This window comes from Martes martes (assembly GCF_963455335.1).
Source record: "Martes martes genome assembly, chromosome: 14".
Classification (NCBI taxonomy): Eukaryota; Metazoa; Chordata; class Mammalia; order Carnivora; family Mustelidae; genus Martes; species Martes martes.
In genome coordinates this window covers 33,192,148-33,212,637 of record NC_137902.1, presented here as the reverse complement: position 1 = coordinate 33,212,637, position 20,490 = coordinate 33,192,148, and the positions used below count along the sequence as shown (strand labels likewise).

Below are 20,490 nucleotides of genomic sequence, written 5' to 3'. Positions count from 1 at the left end.
ATGTAAGAAAGATTTAAGGAATGGGAGTACATTTTGTTGAAGGTAAAAGGTAATTTTGTCCTATGAGATAGTTGTTTGGAAGGAAATGACTTGACAAAACTTGAATGCAAAGGAAAGTTGTAGAAGGTTTGTGAAGGGAAATCTTTGGAATGGAATTTAGGATGGTCAGGACGGACTAAGATTGAAATGAATGGGTTTTAAAGGTACATTGGTATAAGACTGAAATTCTCTCTGTTCAAAAGGACAAAGTTTTCTTAGATTAATTGATCTGCTGTTAAGAAAATGTAAGTGGTTTTCTCTTTGCCCGCCCAAAATTGTAAATGAGATCTCTGTGACTTATTATGGCTTTTCCTTGATATGCTGTTACTCAGGGAGTACTCCTAAACCAATGATAAACCTTGGGTTACATTTGGGTAAATGCTGTAACTACTCTAGAGGTTCTATACATTTCCTTAAGTTTTAATGTTTTGGTAAGGGTCATCACTTGATATTTAACCATATCTATTCTGAGTTTTTGTCATTTGTAATTGTTTTGATTCTTTTATAAGATGAATTCTGCCCTAAAGGAAATTCATATGGGAGACTTTCAGGACAAATACAGGTCTTTGATACATTAAAATCCTGGAACTGAAATGGGTAAGAATTCCCAGAAGTAAAAACTGCATTCGGAATAAACCAGAATTAGCAATATGGGACTAAATGAACTAAAAATATTGTAATGTTGTGTCTCTTAATGTTTTGTTTTATTTTAAACATGACTGGTTCTGTAATGTTTGCTCTTCCAGACTAGGGAAACTTTTGTTTTAAGTTATCTATAACTTACAGAGCTGTAAAAGTATTCATTTGTAAACCAATCAAGGCATTCAACTTTTCTCTCTGAACCCTCTGAAACCAAAAGGTCTCAGCAAGTTTCTTTCTTCCATGGCAATCAGTCATTTGCATAAGTTCAATAAGAATCTGTTCTCCTTGTAACAGGACACCATTAGAAACACTGGTTATTTTACCAAGGCTTTAACTGGAATGTCATATTTGAAAAGACTCAGATATGACCGGACAGCTTAAAGGAACTAAGGTTGACTTTATAAAACCTGGAGACGTAAAGCCCTTTGGAACTGCTGGCCTGATACCTTGCTTACAGAGTTCCCAGCAGCCTCACCAGGTGAGTAAAGAATGTCTCTTCCTGGTAGGGGCAGGACCTCAGGAAGAGGAATTCACCCAAATCGACAGGTATTGCAGGCATGTCTGATGGCAACTACGTGGCTTGGCTTCTGGCCTGGAGAGGCTACTAAAAGTTCAACCTAGAGATTCCTTATAAGAAGTTCCAGCAAAGCAGATTCTAAAAGATCTGTATGATCATACTTACTGTTCTTGCTGAGCGTCTGTAAATAATTAGGCCAAGTTTGTTAAAACTGGACTTGTTTTTCAAATAAATTAGTCCTGATTTGACTATCTCTGGAAATGAGGGTTATTCTAGAGAGAAAAATTATGTTTTAGTAACACACATTTATGGGTGTTAAATTCTAAATTTGATTATTTTTAAATGTTTGTTTGCCTAAGCTAGACAACTTGAGATAAACTTCAGAGAAGTTGCACGATAGCTCATTTAGACGATCTTGCTTTTGCAGTCAATCAGCCCCAGATATAAGGAGCATTTAGGGAATTACAAACAGCCTTACTGAGTGCCCCAGCATTGGCCATCCCAGATGTTACCAAGCCCTCCCACTTATGTGGATAAAGAGACAAGGGTGGCCAAAGGAGTTGTGACTCAGACTGGGGCCTTGGCAAAGGCCAGTAGCCTATCTTAGCAAGAAACTAGATCCAGTAGTGGCTGGGTTCCCCCTTGCCTCCACATAATTGCTGCCACAGCCTTCCTGGTCAAGGATGCAAGTAAATTGACTTTGGTTCAAAATCTCATCTTGACCACCACTCACGCTATCGAGGGCCTTCTCCGGACTCCACCAGACCAGTGGATGACAAACGCTGGAGTGACGGGGTATCAGGCCCTCCTCCTTAACGATGACTGATCAGTCTGTGCTCCAGTCACTGCAGGCATTACAGTCTGTCTAGCCCACGCAGGGATCCTAACTGCCCACACTGAGACGGAGACGGAGCTGGAACCACATCCTTACCAACCCAGGGACCTGGTTTGGATGCGCTGTTGCCAAGTGGAAAACTTGGAGCCTCGATGGAAGGGACCCTACATCGTGATCCTGACCACTCCCCCCCGCTCTCAAGGTTGATGGGATTACTCCTTGGGTCCACTACACCCACGTCTTGCCAGCCACGCCGTTCTCAAGGACTTCGTCCCAGAATGGAAAAGTCAGCCCCACAAGGACAATCCCCTAAAGCTAAGACTGTGCAATTCTCACTTACCCCACTAACATCGCTTACTTTTGTCAAAGACAGAATCAGTACAGTTCAGCTCATGGTACTCAGACAGCAATACCAACCACCGGACCTTGTTGTTCAGACCAGCCTGGACCCATGACTGGGTCCTTCCTTAGGTTCCTCTGAGAGGGGGAAATGTGGAGGCCAAGAAAAATTAAGGTGATACCAGCTCAGGTTTAGCCTTAGCATAAGTACAGCCATCTTAGCTCTGGCAGCCATCTCAGACCCCTGTGCCCAAGGGCTGAACTTTCCTCTACTTTACCTTAGTTCTAAGAAGCCCCACCCTGCTTTAGTAAACAGGAATTCCCACCCTGCTTTAGTAATAGGAACCCATAAATACCCCTGCCTTAACTAAGCTCGGGGTCCAAGTACTTACTCCGCTGCGTTGGTTATACTTGGGCCCAAGCTTAAGCTTGTTAAATAAACCCTCATGTGAGGGGCGCCTGGGTGGCTCAGTGGGTTAAAGCCTCTGCCTTCGGCTCAGGTCCTAATCTCAGGGTCCTGGGATCGAGCCCCGCATCGGGCTCTCTGCTCGGCAGGGAGCCTGCTTCCTCCTCTCTCTCTGCCTGCCTCTCTGCCTACTCATGATCTCTGTCAAATAAATAAATAAAATCTTAAAAAAAAAACAAAACAAAAAACCTTATGTGATTGCATCGGTGTCGGCTCCTTGGTGTTCTCTCGGACATGAAAACTCAGGTACAACATCAATCACCAAACATATTCTAAGAGCATGTCCCAAATGCTGTCTGAAAACAGCATTTTAATGCTCCCTCTCCATCCAGATATGAAGTTCTGAACTGCTTCCCCAACCTGCCCCAAACTGTTCTCCAAGATCTAGCCTTGTTTCTCCCTTCACATTTGATTCTTGGTGGGTTTTCCTGTGATGAGTGTTGCTTCTTGCCTATTCAGCTACATGTCTCTGTGTCCTAATGGGAATGGGTAGGAGGGCTACTTTAGCTCTGGGGAGAGCTAGAGCTAATCACTCCCTCACTATGCTTCTGCAGAACCTTGTCAGTATTTGGAATTGGAATCCCCCCAGGGACTAGGGGCCTTTTTAATACTCTTTTTAAAAAGATTTACTTATTTATTTATTTTTGAGAGAGAGAGAGAGAGCGTGCACAAGAGCACACACGTGGCTGGGAAGAGCAGAGGGAGAAGCAGACTCCCTGTTGAGCAGGGACCCAGAAGTGGGACTCAATCCCAGAACCCTGGGATCACGACCTGAGCCAAAGGCAGACACTTAACCAACTGAGCCACCAGGTGCACTTTCTTTCTTTCTTTTTTTTTTAAGATTTTTTTTCACTGGGGCGCCTGGGTGGTTCAGTGGTTTAAGCCTCTGCCTTCAGCTCAGGTCCTCATCTCAGCGTCCTGGGATGGAGCCCTGCGTTGGGCTCTCTGCTCAGTGGGGAGCCTGCTTCCCTCTCTCTCTGCCTGCCTCTCTGCCTACTTGTGATCTCTCTGTCAAATAAATAAATAAAATCTTTTAAAAATATATTTTTTTCATTTATTTACCTTTTTAATACTCATGATACCCAGGTGGCAACTCAGACCAACTAAATCATGGCCTTTGGGTATAGGACCAGGGCACTGATGTTTTTAAAAAGGGCTCTAGATGTTTCTACGTGCAGCCAAGATTGAGAACCATTGTTATACAGACTTCTATGGTATCAAACACTCTCTAGTATAATTTACCTTTCTGCCTTCCCTGATGAACCAGAGTTCTTAATCTGCAGTCCATGGACCTTTACAGGGATGATCAGGGATCCATGACCCAGAAGACATTTAGAATCATTCATCCCTAGTCCACGAGCTCCTTGGGAACAAGGCTTGTAGCTTTTCCATTTTTGAAACCTCTGTCCTAACCCCTATTCACTCAATAATGTGACATTCATGCAATGATAAATCAGATACTGCGGACAGCATCTCAGGAGGCATTGCCCAGAAATTCTTTGAGGAAAGAAGATGAGAATTAGGTTGAAGAATAATCTCATAGCCTAACATGCATAGAATAAGAATATATCTCAGTACTGAGATAGAATATATCTCAGTATTTGGTCATACATGTAGGAGAAAAATCTTATCCCCTCTGCTCTCCTAGATTTAATGTCTAGGGCCCATTAATCAAACTATTATAAAAGTCATGAGAAAAAACAGTTTTAATTACACACTCAGAAAAACATGGCTCAAGGAAGCAGCAGATGATTGACACTTATGTACCATGATAGGCCAGACAAAGGAAAAGAGTTCTAGGGCTTCTGGTCAGGACAGCCAGGTTATGGAAGGGGAGGGGAAGAAATTTATGACAAATAAGGGTTGTCCTGTTACACTGATAAAAGCTTCTTGGAACATAAATGTTATCTCTGAGAGTAGCTTTCTTCCTCATATGGAGACATCTTTACGTGGAAATTTCCTTTATAAGTGTGAATTTCCTTTATAAAAGAAGAAATTTATACTCTATTCTTAGGTAGTTGGGGGAGGTAAAGAGCTCTTTTTGTGCCTGCTGGTTCTCAATGGTCTTTTAACACAAAATAATACACCAGAGACATATTTGAGGATAGCCTATCGTGATACCCTTCATATGTTTACTGAGGGGTTTGATCCCCGTCAAAATGTAATTGTCTGAAAGTTTGCAGCATTTGAAGAATTATCCTAAATTCCATATGTCTGCCCAGGTTAATTCATTTTAAATTGATTTAAATATTCATCCATTTCCCTTTTTCTTTCATCTTCATAGAATAATAAAAGTTGCAGAGAAGTTTTGAAATGAAATGCTTTATAATTCTTTCTGTATATTTGAGCTGAAGAGGAGCAGAATATGTAACCCCAAAATATGTCCCTTGAACAAGTAGATTATTTTGAGCTGAACACAATAAAGACCCAGCGGACTCAAGAAAAACTCTTTTTTTTTTTTTTAAGATTTATTTATTTACTTGAAAGAGAGAAAGCATGAGCACATGCAAGTAGGGGGAGTGGCAGAGGGAGAGAGAGACAAGCAGATTCCCTGCTGAGTGGGGAGCCCTATGACAATGATGAAGACACAGAGCAATCCCAGGACCCCGAGATCATGACTTGAGCTGAAATCAAGAGCTGGACACTGAACTTACTGAGCCTCCCAGACGCCCCACAAGACTTTTACCTCTCCCTTAACTGCCCAGAAGAATTTAGATAGGGGGCCTGGCTCAGAGAGAGAGAGAGAGAAAGAGAGAGTGAGCAACCACACTATTAGCAGAGATAACTTTTACCTGAATGGCCTATCTGTATGGCAGGACAAATATCTAATTAGCAAATACCTGTTCTTCTTGTCCTATGAATTATCCTCCCCTGTGAAGACTCAGGCCCCTATCCCATTCCTTAGTTCAAAATGGCATATAAAGCCCAATTGCTGGACTTGTCCTTGGGTCTCATAGTCTTATAGGCACTACAGATGTATGTAACCAAACTTATTTTTCTTCTGTTAACCTGTAAGTTGTTCATTAGACCAGTCAAAATATCACAAAGGATAGAGGGGGAAAAACTTCTCCCCAACAGACCCTAATCAACTGAAGCCTCGTTATTATAACTGTGGAATACTGTACAAATTCAGAGATCAAACGTGATCACATCTCTGCCAGTTTTCTAATTATTTGCTTGAGGCCCCATCTGCCTTACTAGCAGGAAGCACAGTATCTCCTACCCTGAATTGTCCAACAACCATGGGGGGTGAGTATCGAGTAAGGAAGGGGGCATCTCACGTCAGCCAAAGAGGAAATCAGTCCAGTTTCCACACTCCTGCTATATCAGGGAGTACTGCATTAATTATGTCTTTTTATTTTCTTCATTTCTGGTGCTTTGACAACTCGGGGCCTTGGTAGCTATAGATAGACTCTCTCCCAGGGTTTGCCTAGAGATAGGAGACTTTCTCAGATTTCTCCTTTCATGTGCAAACTAACCAATACACAGCCCATACCCCCACCCCCTCCTCCATCAGCCTCTCTCTGAGGCCACTGTTCTCATACCCTAATCACCCCAGGGCCAGGTAGCAGACAACTAGAGATAGCTCCTATACCCCAGAGCCCACCAAAATTATTCAAACTAGCTAATCCTCAACCTGTTTACAGCGTCTCACCTGTTTCTTCCCACAGAAACTACAATAAACATATTTGCCCACATTCTTCCTGAGTTCCTTTTGCTACTGAACAACCTTGGTTGTTCCCTTGTGCCTCCCTATCCCTCACTGTGGTGTGGCACCCTCCCTTCTCTTGGGAGCTAGGAGTAACTGTCTTTTCATGGGCAATTGTTTCCTGACCTGTTGGTCTCACTATTCTTGAATGATAATAAAACTTACATTTTCTTTCTTTTTAAGATTTTATTTATTTATTTGACAGGGAGAGATCACAAGTAGGCAGAGAGGCAGGCAGAGAGAGAGAGGGAAGCAGGCTCCCCGCTGAGCAGAGAGCCCAATGCGGGGCTCGATTCCAGGACCCTGGGATCATGACCTGAGCCTAAGGCAGAGGCTTTAACCCACTGAGCCACCCAGGTGCCCCCAAATTTACATTTTCAAACCCACCAAAGTCTGGTGAGTCCAGCAGGCTATGGCTTCCGAGGGCATCAGCACTGAAAATGGGTCTTACAAAGTCCAAGATGCTCTGCCAGGCCCCTACTGTCATGATGTCAATGCGTTCTGGATTGCAACCAAGACTGTGGGAAATCCTGGGGGCAGAGCCCAGCTTAGCCAAAGATGCTCCACATTTGGGATCCCAAGAAGGCAGAGGCTTAGCACTTTCAGTTCACATATCCAGGAACCTCCTGAGGGCAAGTCTGCTTGGTGGAAGCCTGAGATCTGGCATGGGCCTGAGGCAGAAAGCCCAAAATGGCCACCTCACTGAGATGAGGAGCCACTGAGGATGACTTTGCACTTCTCCACCAAGTCACTTCCCCCCAAAGGATGACTTGGCACTTTACCAAGTCACTTCCGCATAGCCTTAAGAACTACCGGGAGACTCCCAAGCCAATCAGCTGTGAGAAACCAGGAAAAAGCCCTAGTTTGCCTATAAATAATGGTCCCAGCAAAGACCGGGTGCTCAGACTTTGGGAAGGATCCGCTGACTCCGTCGGGTATAATAAAGCTGTGTTCTCCCAGCTCTCCGAGTGCCGCTTGAGTTTCTCGGTCGCCTCAGAACTTCCACAACAGGCCATGCTGGGGATCCATAACTGTCTTGTGAGGAGGCTGCTTTCCCAGGATGCACCACTCCAGGGACTTACCCCTCCAAGGGAGTATTTGCTGGGACTTACTCTCATTTCTCTTGTCATACAAGAGAACCATGCCCCCAAATGTACCCTAATTTCATATAGATATTTTATAACTTATTAGAAGATCTACTTTATGAAAGGACAGCTTGTAAAATAACCTTCATTCCTCCCCCATCACTGGCTTTCCATGGCCTCATTATTGGACTGTTCTCATCCCTGAAAACTCCAACTCTCCTCATCTCCTGACCACAGTGGTCAAAGCTCCCAAACTGACCACTTCTCTACTGGTCTTCTCCCAAGCCTCCAAGACATGCCCCAGTCTTGCTCCTCCATCAGCCCTGTTTTCCTTCCCTACCCTCTGGCCCATATGGGGTTCCCCACAAACTCAAGGCTTAGCTTTCAGAAAGCCTTAGGGACAAACATCAGGCCCAACACTTGAGTTTGGGAGGTGGGGAGCTTGGGCTGTTTCAAAGATTGAAACAGTGATAGGGCTTAAAATGGGTTTTAGACTGGCCAGAGAACCTTGTCAACATTTATTTTTTTTTATTATTATTTTTTAAGATTTTTATTTATTTATTTGATAGACAGAGATCACAAGTAGGCAGAGAGGCAGAAGAGGAGGAAGCAGGCTCCCTGCTGAGCAGAGAGCTGGATGAGGGGCTTGATCCCAGGACCCCGGGGTCATGACCTGAGCCGAAGGCAGAGGCCTTAACCCACGGAGCCACCCAGGTGCCCCCCTTGTCAACATTTAAACAAGTATGTTTTCTAGGAGAAGATGTGTGCCAAGTTCTAAACAAGTGACATACAAATGGCGTTTCAGAACATAACGCTATCTGCAGGCTCGGTATGGCCTTTTTTCAGCCTCAAGCTAGTGGCACAGAAGGTGCCAGGGAATGGAGGCTGCCCTGGGGAGGCTGGGGTTCTATTCCCCGCGAGGCGACTCAGATGACTCACCAGTAAAACTGGCCTACCACCTTTAATATCTTCCTTGCCAGAAATTAGGAGCATGGATCAGATTGTCTCTTGCAGTTCTAACAATAATGTAAAATTAAAGCTGAGCTCCAAGAGGTCCATTTCCTGCTGTGAAGAATCCCTGCATTGAATGATTTATGGAAAGTTTTGGGAGAGGGGGTGGTTTGACACCAGCTGAAAGGATCCTCCTTCCCAGTGGAGTTTATTAATTGAAGGATCACAGCGGAGAGGAGAATGGGGGTGGGGGGAGTGGGCTGAGGGCTGTGAGGGTGGCTGAGCCCGAGATCCCAAGGTTCACAAAGGGACCAGGAGTGACCAATTTATTTCTTGCAGCAGCTTCCTTTTTCTCAAATCTAGTCCCCCATCGCATCTCAATAGTCTCAAAGTAGCCGTTTGCCTTCATTCGGAGGAGCAGCCATTTACCACCTGCGGGTTTTCATTAACATAAACTATGCAGACAGCTTTTTGTTCTAGAACAAAAAGCCTCTCTGTAGGGTTGCTTAAGGCAATCAGACATTCAGAAAGCCTGAATTAATTGACTGCAGAAAATAACTGACTTTCTGCTCCAACTACTGTTGAAGGGAAATAATTTTGAATGGGTTTGTAACTGGTTCATTTACACAGTTTTTTTGTTTGTTTGTTTGTTTGTTTTGTTTTTTAGAGGATTCAGTGAGTTTTTATAGTTCGGGGGCCTCGCTTGGTAAAAATTGCCCTGGGTGAGATGTTAAACATTGACACTAATGCATATCATCTCTCCGTAGTGTTTATGACAAACATTGAAGCTGTTACTGCTGATTCCTGAAGGGACATTAGGCTATTAAATGTCAAGCCCTATTTTCACATTTCTAGTTTCATTTAGCTAATTATCACTTAACAGAAACCTGTTGTGACTGACCCTCATCAACCAGTTAACAATGGAACAGATTTCAAGGAGAACTTTCTCTTAAAGAAGTCACTGGACTGGAGTGCACTGAGCCAGCAGACCTTGGCAAAGGCCTGGAGGTGGGCGGGGGTGGTGGTGGTGGTGGATACTGACTGGGGAGTGGGCCAAATAAAACCGGGTAAACAAAGCAGCTGGGTAGGATAAAATGACTAGATGATTTATTGTACAAACCAGGGCATGTCTGATAGGAATGTTGCAGGATTTCTCTGCCTTTAGTGCCCACAGTTCTTGGTCCCGCCCTTCAAAGAATGAAGAGGTAGACAGGAGGGAGAGTGGAAGGCAAAGCTTACTGAGCAAGAGTACAAGGCTCCTGGGGAGGCAGGGGGCCTGAGAGGGTTGCCTTGGAGTTTCTAAGTTTAGGGGGTTTTACAGCACTTTTGTGGAACCATCTTGAGCTATCAGGGTGTGCTGAGTAGTGCCAATCAGGGCTTTGGTCACATCTCTGTCTACCTATTAGGTTAATGTCAGCATGCTGATGGTCTTTTTTGCTGACCTCTGGGAGCTTAGGTCTTAACTGCCCCTTGTCTGTGATAGTGACAAATCCTCTGTGGTTAATTGCCTTATTTTAGGACATTTTGCAGAAGTCATTTCTGCAAAGGCCACAAAGCAGACCACTAGTGTTGTCCTGTCTAGGCTGCAAAACAGGATGTTAGTGCCGTTTTATTGTGGTTGACCTGACGCCATCTTTTCTTGTTGGGGACTCCGGCCCTGACCACCTAACTGTCCAATGAACTTTTCACAGTAACAGGGATTTTAACAGGATGGCAGACTAGGACAAAAGAACAGAAACTGATGTGATGAAACAAAGAAGAAAAATCATTAAATTTCCTTACTACCTGTAAGTCCTTGAAACAGGCAGAATGACATTCCCCTAAAGACTCAACTGCCTGGATATTGACATTTTGCTAAGGGCAAAAGGCAATCTTAGCCTGACCCCCAGGATCCTGTAGGCCTACTTTAACATATAAAAAAATTCTTTACAAATTCCTTTATATCCACCTCCTCCCCTCCAGATACATGTTGGCAGTCATCCTCCAAGTGTATGACCACCCATACACATCTGAAGGGTCTCATTGAGTAAGGGAAAGGTGGGGCTGGGGAGGGAGACAGGTAGGGACCTACATGATCAGGCTCACAGAAATCCCAGAAACGCTGAGGCACAGTGAAACCAGAGATAAGGGAACAAACCAGACCACCCTGCCCTGCATGTGACCGTGGGGTCTTTTAATGGCAGTCACACTGTGACTGTAAGGACCTATTTTATGTTTATATTTTGTCAAGAGGCTTTCATTGAGGTTAAACAAAACCTTGTTGTTAAGCCCTTGAACTGTCCTGTTCCCCTTCCCCCAGGGGATTCACTTAAAGGCGGGTCCTGGAAACCAGCTCCAGGTAACAATGCCCAGATACAAAGATGGGTCAGGCCAGGTGGAGACATCCGATCAGTAGGGGGTTGCATACTGTCTCCCTAGCTACCAAGGAGCATGGGCCCCCGCCCTTTGGGAACCCTTTTGGCGCCAATCCTAATCAAGGTGTAATAGGCTGGTTCAAATGTCTGCTAGGGTAAATTATAATTCAATTGGTCACCTAGCATCACTGTGGAGTTTCCTGTGTGTGTTACAATCTCATTGGCCACCTGTGCGTGGCCAGGCCCAACCGCATGGCCTTTGCCCTTAAAAGCTAGACTGTGAAACAGAGAAGGGTCGCCCTCTCTTGTAAGAGGTGCGGCCCCGAACGTTCGGTTAGATTCTTGATGCTTGGCGCGAAGTAAAGCTTTGCTTGACCTTCGCTTTGTATCAGTCTCGCTCCTTTAATCACGGACCCGTTATTGGGGCATAACATGACCAGACCCCAAAGAAGAATTAAGCCATTAAAGAGAGATCACCGGCCCTTCCTCAAACTAAGACATCACAAGAATGATAAGGCCACAAGCTCCCAGGTCAGTTCTAAATAAAAGACTGTGAGTGGAGGCCCATGTTGGCAACCCTGTTGGGACCTCCTCTCACTTCTGAGAGCTTTTTCTGTATCCTTGCTTCATAAAACTCTATTGCTTTACTCACTCTCCTTTGTCCACAAGAATCATTCTTCGACTCTGTGAGACAAGAATCTTACTCTCCCACTTCAAAATTTTCTTAGGAAAATCAGAATGCGTGGTCATCACACCCCTCGGCTCCTTAGCAGTTTTGTGACAGTGGGAAATCATTTGACCTTTGACTTTTCTGAGTCTATTTCTCAGCTTTACAATAAGATAACAAAGTCCTGCAGGATTTTTATACTTACTAGTCTTAAAAAGACACATTAATGTACTTTGTAACTTATAAAACATGATGTAAATGTGAGATACTATCATAGTTGATAAAGACAAGTTTATTGCTTGCTTCTGAGACTGAATATGTGAACAATGGCCAGACCGTATATAAAAATAGAACTTTGAGGGGCACCTGGGTGGCTCAGTAAGTTAAGCGTCTGACTCTAGATCTCATCTCAGGTCTTGATCTCAGGGTTGTGAGTTCAAGACCCAAGTTGGGCTCCACGCCCAGGCCAGCATGAAGCCCACTTAAAAAACAAAACAAAACAAAACAAAAACCCCAACCTGGAACCCAGACCCAGAACCCATAGCAACATGCCCAGGAAACCAACCCCATTTCTACAATAAACAGCCTAAGAAGCTTGCTTGCTCTAAGTTAGACTTACAGGAAACCAGACTGCTATCTTTAGTGACAATCCAGGAAGCTAAACAGTAATTTCTATAAATAATAATAAACAGTTATAAATAATAATAATAATAATGAACAGTTTCCCTAATTTGTCTCCACACTTCCAAAAGGACCAATCAAAGAGACTCAAACACGCATTCCTAACCAATCACATTGGATGTTCCATTTGTTTAGGTGGCTTCCAGCTTCCTCTTGCTAACAGCTTTCAATTAGAGAAACCTTAAGCCTCCCTTCTTTCCCACTGAAAAGCTAGCCTGCCCTTCTGCCTGCCTTTGGGTCTCTGCCAGAATAAAAGTGACAGAGGCTGACTCCCTGGCTGTATAGCAAACTCTCAATAAAAGAGTCTTTGCTTGCCTCATTTAGTTGGTCTTTCTTTATTGCCAGATCTGATATTTACATATAAAACCTTGGGTCCTGAGATATTGAATGGAACTCTCATTGTTGTATTAGAATTGTCGAAAAACCCCTAAAGCTAAGGAAAATAGGTGTTAAGAACACCCAAAGGATAAAGAGGAACTCAACAGGTTCTGTTACCATTTTGTCATTATTTCTTACAGCCTAAATCAAGAGCAGAAATATTCCCAGAGTTGGAGGATTACCTAGAAGAGTGTCAAGTCTTTTTAAGCAAGGATATTTCCATTTTCTGTGATAGCTGACTCCATGTAAAATAGTAGTTCAAGACTTCTCACGGGTACGCTGGGTAGGCAGCTGGCTGCTGGTGAGAGGGACCCAGCCTTGAAGGGACTGAGGATGGTAGTCAGAAAAGGTTGTGTTAGAAGAGGTCATCTTGCCTTGGGTGCATCGTCATTCAATATAAAGATTACATCGCCCTTGTCCCTCTACCCAGATGTGCTTAGTTCTGGCTAATGAGATGTTCAGCATCTATTCAGTATAGAGATCCTGCTTTCCCTACAAAGGTTTTTGTTTTTTTCATCCCTCCTCCACCTTCTTCAATCCTGGTGGGGAGGGGTAGGAGTAGACCATGTCTCCTTCCCCAGTGCGGTGGTGGGGGGAGGGTGTGCTCAGTCATATCCCCCCTGGGGAGGAAAGAAAGAACATTGAGTTGGATGTGAAATTGAAGCTTCTCATTGTACTGGACTATGCTAGACTTATTTTTTTTTTTAAGATTTTATTTATTTATTTGAGAGAGAGAGAGAAGGAGCAGGGGAAGGGGCAGAGGGAGAGGGAGAAGCAGGCTCCCTGCTCAGCAAGGAGCCCGATGTGAGGCTTGATCCTAGGACCCAGGGATCAGGACTGAGCCCAAGGCAGATGCTTAACCGACTGACCCACCCAGGCGTCCCTAGGCTAGACTTTTTTAAAACCTGAGTGTGACCAGGAAGCTTTGGGATCACTAAGAAACAGAAAACAGGTGCTCAGTGGATTTCAGTTAGATGACACTAAGCTGTCTGGTACATCCACATGCTCCACTTTCTTAAAACGGGGTTGGGGGCACGCTTGTATGCTGTGCAGAATATGTAAGTTTAAGGTGGGGGAAACACCGAAATTAAGACAAACATCTACCAAAAAGGGAACCAGTAGGCGAAAATACATTATTTTGGACTTCAGTTTCCTATAACATGCAGAATTCTTTCCTACAGCTCTTGGCTTCTTTCTTGCTGAATATACAAAGTAAGGTGGCAGTAAACAGTCATTATGGATCAATGACCGAATGATTTTATACGAAAACTATTTTCTTAATCTTTTCATCAAGGAGGCAGCTTCTATCCTCAAATTCTTCCCTACATTTTAAAATGTTTAAGATGTAATCTCTGTGCATATATCCAGCAAAAAAGAAAATGGAATTACAGCTTTCTAAACGTTGAAAAAGTAAGAAACTAATTTGTCTCACACAATTTGAGTCAGTTTAAATGTAAAGATGGGTTAACAATCGCCGATTTTGTGATACATGCTGACACCTACTGGCCAAACTTGATATTAAATGCTTGCGTGTTTTGTTTGTTTTGTTTTGTTTTATTTTTAAAGATTTTATTTATTTATTTGACAGAGAGAGATCACAAGCAGGCAGAGGGGCAGGCAGAGAGAGAGAGGAGGAAGCAGGCTCCCCGTTGAGCAGAGAGCCCGATGCGGGGCTCAAACCCAGGACCCTGGGATCATGACCTGAGCCGAAGGCAGAGGCTTAACCCACTGAGCCACCCAGGCGCCCTGCTTGCCAGGTTTTGACCAAGAAAAAGAACTGTTCCTGGTTCTTGGAGGGGGAAATTTGGAGGGGACAGGGAGGAAAATCCTGGTTCCCGGTGGGTAAGAGTGTGGCCACTGGGAAATGGAGATGCAAGTGTGGAAAAAAGACCTAAGGAAAAGAATCGTGGTGGTAGCTTCTGAAATGTCATCATAAATAACTAAATAAGTAAATAAATAAAATATTTTAAAAATAGAAAAAGAAAGAAAGAAAATCAGAGGAGAGAGAAGTCAAGGTATTTCCTGTCCCAGCTCCCTTTTTGTCAGGCTCTGGGTACGCTCCTCTATTGAAGGCCACAGGGTGCCCAGCGGCCCATCTCCTCCTGGTATCCACTAACACCATTCCTTCCCTTGCCTCTTCAGGCCCAGGGGTAGTAGTGGCTTTCAACTATTGATAATCCCTTGTTGATTCTGCTAAGCCACAGGACAGATTAGTTTACCATCTGTTTCCTACAAGAATCCTGACAAACACCTTACATTTACATAAGCCCTATAATATCCTGTGGTGTATATTCTTTTAAGGGGTCTTATTCTATTGATATTTCAACCTATTGCCTTGCCTCCACACATCTTTCTAGTACCCTAGCTTTTCATAATGTTCTACCAGCATGTGCATAGCAAGTTTCCTGTAGAATAAGGGAGGCTTGACCCTAAAGTACACAGGAGAGAATTATAGTTACATGGCTTCCTTCACAAGTCCAGCCTGACACACTTTACTTTATGTAGTCTGGTTTTCATGGTTGCAACTTGCATCTCTCCAAGGCTGTCCTGCTTCCTGTGAGTCCCAGTCCTTTGTCTGGTCTTTCTAATAAGAAGTCCAGCTTCTTTGTCCTGTCCCTTTATTTTGCATCCTTTGCTCCCAAGCTTGACCCAATATAACTCTTACAAGCCTCTTTCTTCCTCTGTCTGGGCTTAATTCCCCTAGCATTGCCCATTCTTAGCCATTTCACTTCTTTCTTCTTTCCTCCTTCCTCTAGTCCATGCTTCCCCTTTTCTTGTCTTCCTGGCTTGGAAGTGTCTGGAACATGGTACTGCCACCAGCCTCATTTCCCAGGTCTAGTATCTCAATGCTTGCCAATCATTTGTAGACCATCAGGGCATGTGAAAGAGAGTGTTCATTTATTTTATTTTATGAGTACTGGCATTGTAATAGGGCAAAACTTCCTTAGATAAAAACAAATATTAAAAAACATAAAAAATAAAACATAAAAAAATAAGAAAGTATCAAACTAAATATTACTCAACTTTCTTTTTTTTTTTAAGATTTTATTTATTTATTTGTCAGAGAGAGAGCAAGAGACCACAGGCAGGGTGGCAGGCAGACAGAGGGAGAAGCAGGCTCCCCACCGAGCAAGGAGCCCGATGTGGGACTCGATCTCAGGACGCTGGGATCATGACCTGAGCCGAAGGCAGCCACTCAACCAACTGAGCCATCCAGGCGTCCCAATCTTACTCAACTTTAGCATCACATGGATAGGGGCCTATTCCGTTGATCCATAAAAGCCATTTGTTTTTACTATGGTCTAACACACATAACATAAAATTTACCCTTTTAACCTTTTTTGAGTGGACAGCTCTGTGGCATTCTGTACATTCATGCTGCTGTGTCTCCATCACTACCATGCAGCTCTAGAACTTTTCCTTTTCCCCAAACCGAAACCCTGTCCTCCTTACACACTCATGCCTCACTCCTTGCTCCTCCAGGCCCTGGCAAACCACCATCCTATTTTTTGTCTTTATGATTTTGACTCACAGTGGACTTACTTTGTATTCTTCAGAAGAGTGAGCTCAAAATCACTGCCTGTGAGCTGCAAGTGTTCCAGAGATGAGTTCAGGGTAGACCCACGGTCAGGGGGCAGGGGGGCTGCAGACAGTGTTGCCTGCATGACCATCAGGATACCAAAGAGTGAGGTATCAAAAGAGACGCCCCTCCCACTCCTGACCCCGACCCCCAACGCCACCCGGCAATCTCCCTCCTGACTCTTCAATTCCATGAAAAGGAAACTTGGATGGAGTGGTTTGAAACGAGTTAACAGAAAACACAAGTTGGCTTGGTTATTAGAGCCAGTATGTCCATACATGAGCTACAGGCGATTAAGGCCAGATTTATGCATAATAATACTGATAAAATCTCATCTTTTGATTAAGGCAAGTATCTCAAAAAAACAGGAATGAGCAATGTAGAAGTGATGAAGATAGGCAAATTCTTTATGGCAAAAGTTGCAGATAGGAAGCCTGTAGACCAGATTCAGACAAGAGCTGTCCGGTTTGGCCTGTGTGATATATTTTAAAATAGGTTTTGTTGATAGATTAAAACATCTGACTTCTGGTTTCACTTGAAGAATCTGGCAACACGAGGCCTGGAATCCTGCCTGGCAAGAAAATAAGGCTTCCCACCCCGAGTTGCCCTCCAGCCAGGCCCTGGGAGCATTTGGGTTTGCAACCCTTGTTCTTTGGGATTTGAGGGCATCTTTAAGGATACATTTAATAAAATGTCAATGACCTGATTAATTATAGATTTAAAAAATAATTTTTAATGTTTTTAAAAAATATTTTATTTATTTATCTATTTTAATTTAATTTATTTATTGAGAGAAAGATGTAGAGAGAGAGAGAGCATGTGGGGTGGGGCAGAGGGGGTGGGAGAGGGAGAGAGAATCTCAAGCAGACTCCGAGCTGAGTGTAGAACCCAATATGGGACTTGATCTCACAATCCTGACACTATGACCCGAGCCGAAATCAAGAGTCAGATGTTTAACAGACTGAGCCACCCAGGTGTCCCTAAAAAAATAATTTTTAAATGAATAGAGGAAATATGTGAAAATGAACTGATTCCACAAGTGCTATGGAAAAGGAGGTTGAACTTCATCAAATAAACTTGCAAAGTCAGTAAAATAATTTAAAGACATATCTGAGGGGGAAGATCAATCAGTACATATTTACTGGGTACTTGTATCACTCCTCACCACACCCACCCTGAGCCCTGCTCTGTCTCCACAGCACTTATCTCTATTTAACATACTTTAGTATACTTCAGTTATTTATTATATTTATGTGCATGTTATAACAATTACTTATTATAGCTTAATAAAGTTATATTTTTAAATATAATATTCACTTATTTTATTTCTATTCTACTAGAATATAAGTTTGCCAAGGGTAGAATTTTCCCATCTGTTTTATTTACAGTTGTATCCCCAGAGCTGAAAATAGTTCCTGACACTTAGCAAATATGCAAGAAATATTTGCCAAATGAATGAATAAACGTATTGTGAGCAAGTTAGTGCTGTATGAACAATTGTGAGTGGTACAGGGGACACATAAGACACCACATCATGTTTGAAGCTCTCAATGTAATTAGAGAAATAGAGCATGAAAACAAAAGACAATAATAGAAATAGGGCATGAAGACAAAAGACAATAATAGAGACAATAATATAATTTTTTTAAAAAGATTTTATTTGTTCATTTGAGAGAGAGACTTTGAACAGTGGGGGAGGGGCAGAGGGAGAGGGACAAGGAGACTCTCTGCTGAGCAGGGAGCCTACACAGGGCTTGATCCCAGGACCTCAAGATCATGCCCTGAGCCTGAGGCAGATGCTTAACCAACTGAGCCACCCAGGTGCCCCAGAAGATTTGTATATAATTGACAAATGACTGGAGGAAACAACGTTCCACAACGTTCCACAACTGCAAAGGGAGGGGAGACTTTGACTTGTGGGTGGATGCTCAGGAAAGCCTCATAAAGAAGGTGGGACTTAATCTCAACAAGGAAGGAAGGGTGAGATTCTTTTTTTTTTTTTTTAAGATTTTATTTATTTATTTGACAGACAGAGATCACAAGTAGGCAGAGAGGCAGGCAGAGAGAGGAGGAAGCAGGCTCCCTGCTGAGCAGAGGGCCTGACATGGGGCTCGATCCCAGGACCCTGGGATCATGACCTGAGCCGGAGGCAGAGGCTTTAACCCACTGAGCCACCCAGGTGCCCCGAAGGGTGAGATTCTTACAGGCAGCAGGCAGAAGGTCATTCAAGAAGAGGAAACCACATATGAGAAAAAAATCAGCAAAATAGTTTGGTGACATCTTTGAACACTTTCACTTTATCATTCCACAGTCTCAGCAGAATTTAACTAAAGTATATATCCCTGGAGGTTTGGGGACAAGTAATTGTTCAAAGCAGTGTTTTCAGACATTTAGTTCATGGCAAGGTGAAGTATGAACTCGCAGGACACGGTACTGACAGCACTTGCAGAGGCAAGGGAAAGAAGTCTTGGAGGTTTTACAGCTTGATAGCTGAAAGTATCCATAACAGAAATACCAAAGTCAAGGAAAAAGAGAGGCAGCAGGTCAGGATTTTTATCACAAGTAACAGACGTGCAATTTGAACTTCTATGGGCAATATAGAGACTATTGGCTCATGAAACCAAGCCGTGGAAAGAGCAGGGATAACATGGAGTCTCAAAAACATTTGGCACAGGAACTTGAAGTTCATCTCAATTTCTATCAACATCTGTTTTCTCTCTCTGTGTTCCCTTCATTCATGAAGCTGGAAACCTTCTGCCAGCATCTCCCAGGTTCACATGCTCCCCACACCAGATATGACAGAATTTGCTTCCTTAATTCCAATTAGAAAACTCCCAGGGAACACTGATGGATCTGTTAGGGTCACATGACTACTTTAGCTGGAGAGAAGAGGCAGAGTACTCTGATTAGCAGTGCCCACCAAAATCACCAGGTTGGCAGTTGGAGCAGTCCCTCAAAACAAAGGTAGGATATATTTTCAAAAAGAAATACGAATACATGCTGGATAAACAAAGCAACGAAGGCCTACAACAGGGGACAGGCTGATAACTGTTTGTTTTAACATTTTTTAAAAAAGATTTTATTTATTCATTTGACAGACAGAGATCACAAGTAGGCAGAAAGAGAGGAAGGGAAGCAGGCTCCCTACTGAGCAGAGAGCCCAATGCGGGGCTCGATTCCAGGACCCTGAGATCATGACCTGAGCCTAAGGCAGAGGCTTTAACCCACTGAGCCACCCAGGCGCCCCTGTTTTAACATTGTAAACTAAGGTAAATAGCATATATCTAAGATGGTGGAATCACATGATCTCAGAGTTCCGTAAAAGTCATCTGATCCCACATCCTAACTAATGTATTCATTATTTCCATAATATTCCCAACAAGTGATCTCTCAACAGGAACTCAAACAATTTACTCCCCCTTAAGCACTATATCCATTATAAAATGTTCCTAGTTGTTACAAAGGTGTTCCTTATAGTCAGGTAAAATTTGCCACATTGGAATTTCCACCAGTCAATGGCAACTTCTTCCCTGGAGGTGCCTATAATGAACCCCTTCCATTTTGCAGGTTTGAAGAAGGCTCTCATGTTCCCCAGTGCATCTTTTCTTCTCAGGCTAAGTCTCAACTTACTCCAGCTATTTCTCATGTGGCATGGAGATTAAGTCTCCTGGACCTTTGTCCAGTGAATTCTCTCAACATTCAACAAATATTTACTTACACACTTGCTTGTGCCAAGCAGTAAATTGGATCTTGAGAATAAGATGATGAGAAAAACAAATTACATCCCTGTCCTAATGGAGCTTACCACCCAGGAGGAGAGATAAATGCTATATATTCACACAAAAATGTTGCAACCATGATAGGTACTATAAGAAAACTACAGAATTATATATTTATCTTAAGTTTTGGTGCCCAGAATCATGTAAAACGCTTCATGTATGGTCTTGCCAATGGTAATGATGGGTGGTCTAAATATGTCCACAAAGTCCTTGACACTGTCTTCAAAAGGTACAAATCTCCTCTTGAGTATTAGCTGGATCAATAGGAAATAAGCGGAAGTGACAGAATGCCACTTCAGAGACTAGCTCATAAACGGCACTACAGTTTCCCAGTTGCTCTTTCTCTCACTCAGGGAAAGCCAGTTTCTGTCATGAGAAAGCTCAAAAGTCCTATTGTTGGGTCTGTTATCAAGGGAACGAGACTGAGACAGGGTGAAAGTTATGCAAAGCCTTATTCTATGCCAAGCA

At 43.3% G+C, this 20,490-nt stretch overlaps 1 pseudogene across 1 annotated transcript in view; it reads right to left on the bottom strand.

Annotated features, from left to right (window-relative positions):
• LOC308354997 (stress-induced-phosphoprotein 1-like) overlaps window positions 1-16,334 on the bottom strand; it is a 44,007-nt pseudogene extending 27,673 nt beyond the window's left edge. The window contains exon 1 of the transcript in view: window positions 16,207-16,334. The product of the transcript in view is annotated as a stress-induced-phosphoprotein 1-like (transcript). The remainder of the gene's footprint in view (window positions 1-16,206) is intronic.
• Window positions 16,335-20,490: the final 4,156 nt, after the last annotated feature.